The following is an 8,604-nucleotide window of genomic DNA, read 5'->3' as shown; positions in this document are numbered from 1 at the left end:
CGCTGTTACAGGAACGGAGATGCTGCCCTTTTCATTTTGGGTTTTATGCACTTTTGTTTCAAGCATTTTATTGTACGTTTTTCTCTTATATCATTGAATGAAAATGGTGGGTGGATCTCGTTGGTGATGCAGCGCTGATGGTGGAGTATCAAGGCTGGAATGAAAAACGTTGATGGAAGAAAGAAGTAGGACATTGCTTAGGTGGGAGTTGGTGGTGGCAGTTGTCACGTCCTTGGAGAAGATTTAATTTTGTCATTGGCTTGCTTTCATCTTTGCTGAATGAGTCAGTCAATTATGCAGATCTGGATTTTTCTTTAAGAAGGTTGGGAGTGGTTGGAAGAGAGAAGAATGGAAGGAGGAAGAAGGAAAAGGAAAATGGCGTGGGAGGAAGAGAGTGACACGTTTCACTTCCAACAGTGACACGTTGAAACCATTTAACACGTCAGCCGACCACCTGTGCAGAAAGTTAACTCCGTTAACGAAATTTGACGACAGGGGCTCAATTGGTTAAAATTAGTAGTTATAAGGACTCAATTAGAAAATTTTATAACATTAAGGTTTAAACCCTTTAGAGACTACTAAAGGGTTTAAACCTCAATGTTATAAAAAAAATCAATTTAATATCTCTAATTAGTAAAATTTAGAAAATAAGTATCATGAATGACAAGTTCATGTATTAATTTTGTAAATATATGTTGTATAATAACATGTCCAAATAAGCAATAAATTTTGTAAATTTGTCTTGTTTAGTAACTTTTGTTGCTCTTTTTTACAGGTAGTGTAGTTTGCAAAGACATGATAGGTGACATACCCTACTATCATTATGTTGACCATCATGGTGCCTCCCACCGTGATTCTTGCGAATTCTCCCATTATGTTTTTTTTAAAAACTGTTAATTAGTATTAAGTTTGATTTATTCTCGGTAATTGTAAAACTTCTACATCTGTGCTAGATTTTAAATAAGTATGGTAATGTTGGTGTTTTTATATTCAAAGTAGGAAAATATAATTTGTGGTGCAAACCAACGAGATTATAAATGCTTAAAATTCGGACAAAGCATAATAATCTCATTGCAAATTAACCATAAACTTATTATATACAGCTTGTGCCTCACAATAGCTAATATCTATCTCCCTTTCACTTTTACAACTATAATATTTTCTAGATTTCTCGGACCAAACCTCGCACTTACCTTCAATTTTCATGCATAGTATGGTATTTGAAATTATCTATCGAATCAATTTTCATAAGAAAATGTCTTTTTACATGCATAAATTTAACGTATAACCAACTTTGGATTAATATATATAACTTTTTGTAGATTCAAATTCAATTCAGTTTTGTTAATTTATGTGGCATGTTTAAAAGTTTATGGAGGCACAAAAAGTACTTTTTTTATTTTTGATTTAAATCCTTTTTTGGTCCCTAAGTTATAAGCTGGTGTTCAGTTTAGTCCTCACTTTTAAAAATGTAAACCTTTGGTCCCTAAGTTATAAAAAATGTACCAAATCAGTTCCAGTTGTTAACGGTTGGGACTGATTTTTGGGTGGATGTATGAGTGATCTGAAATATTTGCATGCTTATATGCTACAAAGTTGTCCTTACATGCTTTTAAACACATACTTCTCAGCAGCTTAGGGACTGATTTGATACATTTTTTATAACTCAGGGACCAAAGGTTAACATTTTTAAAAGCGGGGACTAAACTGAACACCAACTTATAACTTAGGGACCAAAAAAGGATTTAAACCTTTATTTTTTCTTTTAAAACAAAAAAGATCCTTAGTCATCAATAAAACATCATCAAACATGGAAAATAAAATAAGTCACATCTGAAGGATGTACAGAGAGGAGAAAAATATACTCACAGCTCTGATGTCGACGGCTAGTGCAGTTATAACGAACATGAGATTAAAGGCAATAATGAATTCTAAAGCAAAACATTGGTCATATCCTCTGGAAGGAACAATGACTCCACCACTCATGAAAGGGTAATAAACCCATTTCAGAGCAAACGCAGCATAAATCGATGCCAAAACTTATGCACTAATATACATAGGCACCTGCAGTTTAATGATCACATATATCAATGAAGAAAAACTTGTTTATCATGCATTATTAATTGCTAGGGGAGATTAGGGATAGCAAGCCTGTAATTAGTAATAGGCTCTTTTCGGCAAGGGATTGGGTTAAGGGTAGACCAAGAAAGTTTGCATGACAATATGATAAATAAGCAAATTAAATAAGAAGAGTAGATATTTGAGGATGAATAAGATGAAATTGTAAACCCCAACAACTTCATTCAATCATAGTTTCTTTAAGTCAATTGAATCACTGCATTTGCATGTTTACTCTTGTTTTTGCATTCAAAACCCAAAATTAATTTCTTCTCAAGTCTTATGCGATTGGTTTACATGAAAAGTAAGGCCTAAGAGTCTTTTGGGGAACGATACTTGGACTTACTCATTTTATATTACTTGATAACAATCTGGTACACTTGTCAGTGACTTAACAATACCCCATACATAACTTATGCATATCTTATATATAATTCATACATAATTAATACATAACACATACTTAACCTAAACATACTTCATACATAACTCATTCAAAACTCATAACTCATACATACCTCATACTTGACACATACATATCTCATATAACTCATACATAACTTTTACATACCTCATACTTAACACATACATATATCACACATAACTCATACATACCTCATGCATAACATATTCATAGCTCATACACAATACATATTTACCTCATACAAAATCTATACATAACATCTACGTAACTCATATATACCTCATACATAACTCATACATTCTTCATACATAACTCATATATACTACCTTATACATAACACACATTTACATCATAAATAACTTATACAAAACTCATATATTCNAACTAGTCATCTTATCCATTTTTAACTAATTTGAGATTTCGTACCAATGTTGACTCCCTACATAACTCATACAAACCTCATACATAACCTATGTACATACCTCACACATAACACATACACAAATCATATATAGCACATACATATCTCATACATACCTACTAGTAATTTTATTCATTTTTAACTGATGATTTCCTACAAACATTAACTGTCTGCAGTGTATTTAATACATATCTCATACATACCTCATACACAATCGATACATAAGTCATTCATAATCAATACATACATAACTAATACATTATTCATATGTATCTCATACATAACTTGAATATACCTCATACAAAGTGTATACATAAGTCATACATAGGACATACATAATTCATACTTAACTCATTCGTACATAATAGTTATCTTATTCATTGTTAACTAATGATTTCTTACCAACGTTCACTCCTTACAATTTACACATACATAACTCATACCTAACTAATAGTCGTGTTATTCTTTTTAACTGGTGTGCAAGTTCGTACCATATTTCACTTCTTACAATCTTATAAACAATTCATTCATAACTCGTACATAACTCAATCACAACTCATACATATCATACATACACTATACAAAACTCATCCACAAGTCATATAGAACCCATACATACCTCACATATAATCTATACAAACTTCATACATAACCCATACAAACGCATACATAACACATACATAAGTCATATGTAGTACTAAAAAATATATTACATTTTAAACTTTACCTTTTGGAGATTAAAATTCAATTAAATTTTGTTAATTTATATGGCATGTTTAAAAGTTTATGGAGGCACAAAAAGTACTTTTTATTCCTTCTTTTAAAACAAATGGTGAGACAAATGGTGGCAGCACAAATTACGAGAATCTCAGAGCCATTTGTCATGTGGTTGATAATGGCGACAAAAGTTTCATGATGTTATAGACCCGTTTGATATACTATATAACCTTGTCCACCACCACGTCTGCATCTAGTTCACGTTTTATTTTAACAGGACAAAACAGTAAAACCTTTCCGACTATAATGACCCTATGTGTGCAGTTCATGAACAGTCATCACGTCTTCCATATCCAATAGCCTCGTTTCTAGCTTAGTAGCATCTATCCCACGAGGCGTGCTCTCCATCAAGACTTACAAAATATTTCCCACCATATTCATAGTTGTCGCCAAAACTATTACTAAAAATATTATTGTTTCAAATTATATCAACTAACTGCAAAACTATTACAATGAACATGACAATGAAGGTCCCGATGAACTCAGCACCGACCTTTCTTTCCAAAGGGATAAGACAAGACAGTGACAAGGAGCATGAGACGGATGGTAAGGCTCTATCTTCAATTGTTATGTCATCCAAAGTGAAACGTCTACAACACATGAGAAGGAAATTCTTGTCAGTATTATTTGCTGTAGGAAGAAGTGCTCTAGAAGTGCCTGAGGTGGCAAGTGTCGAAGAAATTTTTTCATTATTATATATATTTCACCACACATAGAAATACAAAGAAAATTAATGATATGTGTTGAGAAGATATGAGGTATATATATAGTCAAAATCAGAATGGAAAAGCAACAAAGCGACCCAAGACGTTGTACCATTTGTCTAACCGTGAGTGTTTCTATTAACCTCTGTTAACCATGTTTTTGCCTAACTGAGCAAATTATGGTATTGTATCATGTCGAATATATTTGTTTGTGATGGTGAATTTATATTGATGATGTTAACATCATTCTATCACTAAGCTAGTTCTTTTTTGGACGTTTAGGTTTTATTGGAGCTGTATAAGCCTCTGTGTTGGTTTCTATACCAAAGTTAACTCCCTGAAACACATCTCGTACATAATGTATTCATACCTCATACATAACAAATACATACCTCATACATAACTTATGCATATCTTACATATATTTCATACATAATTCATACAAAACACATACTTAAACTAAACATATTTCAAACCTAACTCATTCAAAACTCATAACTCACACATACCTCATAATTGAAACATATATATCGAAATTATAATTCATACATAACTTATACATATCTCATACTTAACACATACATATCTCATACATAGCTCATACATACTTCAAACATAACATATTCATAGCTCATACACAATACATATTTACCTCATACATAATATATACATAACATCTTCGTAACTCATATATACCTCATACATACCACATTTACATCATAAATAACTTATACAAAACTCATATTCCTACTAGTCATTTTATCCATTTTTAACTGATTTGAGATTTCGTACCAATGTTGACTCCTTACGTAACTCATACAAACCTCATACATAACCTACACATACCTCATACATAACACATACACAAATCACATATAACACATACATATCTCACACATACCTACTAGTAATGTTATTCATTTTTAACTGATGATATGCTACAAACATTAATTGTCTGCAGTGTATTGAATACATATCTCATATATAGCTCATACACAACCGATACATAACTCATTCATAATAAATATATACATAACTAATACATTATTCTTATGTATCTCATACATAACCTGAATATACCTCATACAAAACGTATACATAAGTCATACATAGCACATACATAATTCATACTTAAGTCATACGTACATAATAGTTATCTTATTCGTTGTTAACTAATGATTTCTTACCAACGTTCACTCCTTACACTTTACTCAGACATAACCCATACCTAACTAACAGTCGTCTTATTCTTTTTAACTAGTGTGCGAGCTCGTACCATATTTCAGTCCTTAAAATCTTATAATAAACTCATTCATAACTCGTACAAAACTCAATCATAAATCGTACACAACAAACATAAACTATACATAACTCATACACAAGTCATATAGAACCCATACATACCACACATATAATCTATACAAACTTCATACATTAACCATAAAAATGCATATATAACACACATAAGTCATATGTAGTACAAAAAAAATATATTACATTTTAAACTTTACCTTTTGTAAATTCAAATTCAATTCAATTTTGTTAATTTATGTGGCATGTTTAAAAGTTTATGGAGGCACAAAAAATACTTTTTATTTCTTCTTTTAAAACAAAACAGATCGTCAGTCGTCAATAAAACATCATCGAACATGGAAAATAAAATAAATCACATTTGAAGGATGTAAAGAGAGGAGAAAAATATACTCACAGCTTTGGTGTCGGTGGCTATTACAGTGAAAACAAACATGAGTGATTAAAGGCAATAATGAATTCTACAGCAAAACATTGGCCATATCCTCTAGAAGGAACAGTGACTCCACCACTCATTATAGGGTAATAAACTCATTTCAGAGCAAATGCAGCACAAATCGATGACAAAACTTACGCACCAATATACATAGACACTTGTAGTTTAATGATCACATATATCAATAAAGAAAAACTTGTATTTTAGTAGCATAGAATAATTAACTAAAATAATTTTGTACGCACATGTTTCCAGTTGAAGTGTTTCAATGCAACAAAGGAAAGGGTGACAACAGCGTTGAAATGAGCATTGGAGATGTAGCCAATAGCAAAGATGACTATCATAACGGTGAGACCAATTGTGGCAGCACAGCCTAAGAGAGTCTCAGAGCCATTTGTCATCTGCTTGATAATGGCAGCAACAGTTTCATGATGTTAAAGACCCGTTTGATATACTTTTTAACCTTGTCCACCACCACGTCTGCATCTGGTTCACGTCTGATTTTAACATGACAAGACAGTAAAACTTTTCCGACTATAATGACCCATATGTTCAGTTCATGAACAACCACCACGTCTTCCATATCCAATAGCCTCGTTTTTAGCTTAGTAGCATCTATCCCACGAGGCGTGCTCTCCATCAAGATTTCCAAAATATTTCGCATCATATTCATAGCTGTCACCAAAACTATTACTGAAAATGTTATAGTGGAAATTATATCAACTAAGTGCAAAACTATTACAATGAACATGATAATGATGATCCCGATGAACTCAGCACCGACCTTTCTTTCCAAAGGGATAAGACGAGGCAAAGACAAGGAGCATGAGACGAATGGTAAGGTTTTATCTTCTATTGTTCTGTCATCCAAAGTGAAGCATCTAGAACACTTGAGAATGAAATTCTTATCAGTATTATTTATTGTAGGAAGAAGTGCACTAGAACGGCCCGAGGTGGAACGTGTCGCACGAATTTATTCGTTATTATACATATTTCACCACACTAAGAAATGCAAAGAAAATTAATGATATGTGTTGAGAAGATATGAGGTATATATATAGTTAGAATCAGAATGGAAAAGCAACAAAGCGACCCAAGACGTTGCACCACTTGTCTAACCGTGAGCGTATCTGCTAATCCCTGTTAACCATGTTTCTGCTTAACCGGACAAATATAGTATTGTATCATGTCGAATATCTTTTCTTGTGATGATGAATTTATATTGATAATGTCACAACCATTCTATGACTAAGCTACTTCTTTTTTGGATGTTTAGGCTTTATTGGAGCTATGTAAGACTCTATGTTGGTTTTCGTACCAAAGTTAACTTCCTGATACACATCTCATACATAACTTATTCACACATCATACATAACAAATACATACCCCATACATAATTTATGCATATCTTACATATAATTCATACATAATTCATACAAAACACATACTTAAATTAAACATACTTCATACTTAACTCATTCAAAACTCATAACTCACACATACCTCATAATTGACACATACATATGTCATATATAGCTCATACATAACTTATACATACCTCATATTTAACACATACATATCTCATACATACCTCACACATAACATATTCATACCTCATACACAATACATATTTACCTCAAACATATCTCATACATAACACATACACAAATCAAACATAACATACATATCTCATACATACCTACTAGTAATTTTATTCATTTTTAACCGATGATTTGCTACAAACATTAACTGTCTGTAGTGTATTTAATACATAATTCATACACAAGTCATATAGAACTCACACATACCTCACATATAATTTATACAAACTTCATACATAACCCAGACAAACGCATACGTAACACATACATAAGTCATATGTAGTACAAAAAAATATATTATATTTTAAACTTTACCTTTTGTAGATTAAAATTCAATTCAATTTTGTTAATTTATGTGGCATGTTTAAAAGTTGATAGAGGCACAAAAAGTACTTTTTATTTCTTCTTTTAAAACAAAATTGATCGTCAATCATCAATAAAAAGTCATCGAACATGAAAAATAAAATAAATCACATCTGAAGGATGTAAAGAGAGGAGAAAAATATACTCACAGCACTGTCGTCGGTGGCTATTACAGTGACAACGAACATGAGAGATTAAAGGCAATAATGAAATCCACAACAAAACATTGGCCATATACTCCCGACGGAACAACGACTCCACCACTCATTAAAGGGTAATAAACCCATTTCAGAGCAAATGCAGCACAAATCGATGCCAAAACTTGTGCACCAATATACATTGACACCTGTAGTATTGTATCATGTCAAATATATTTTTTTATGATGGTGAATTTAAATTTATGATGTCACAACCATTCTATGACTAAACTAGTTCTTTTTTGGATGTTT

At 31.9% G+C, this 8,604-nt stretch overlaps 1 pseudogene; it reads right to left on the bottom strand.

The window, feature by feature from the left end:
- Positions 1-1,827: 1,827 nt before the first annotated feature.
- On the bottom strand, positions 1,828-8,495 carry LOC106755215 (annotated as a pseudogene).
- Between the last annotated feature and the right edge of the window lie 109 nt (positions 8,496-8,604).

Source organism: Vigna radiata, unplaced genomic scaffold (assembly GCF_000741045.1).
Source record: "Vigna radiata var. radiata cultivar VC1973A unplaced genomic scaffold, Vradiata_ver6 scaffold_465, whole genome shotgun sequence".
Classification (NCBI taxonomy): Eukaryota; Viridiplantae; Streptophyta; class Magnoliopsida; order Fabales; family Fabaceae; genus Vigna; species Vigna radiata.
This window is presented reverse-complemented; position numbering and strand designations above follow the sequence as displayed.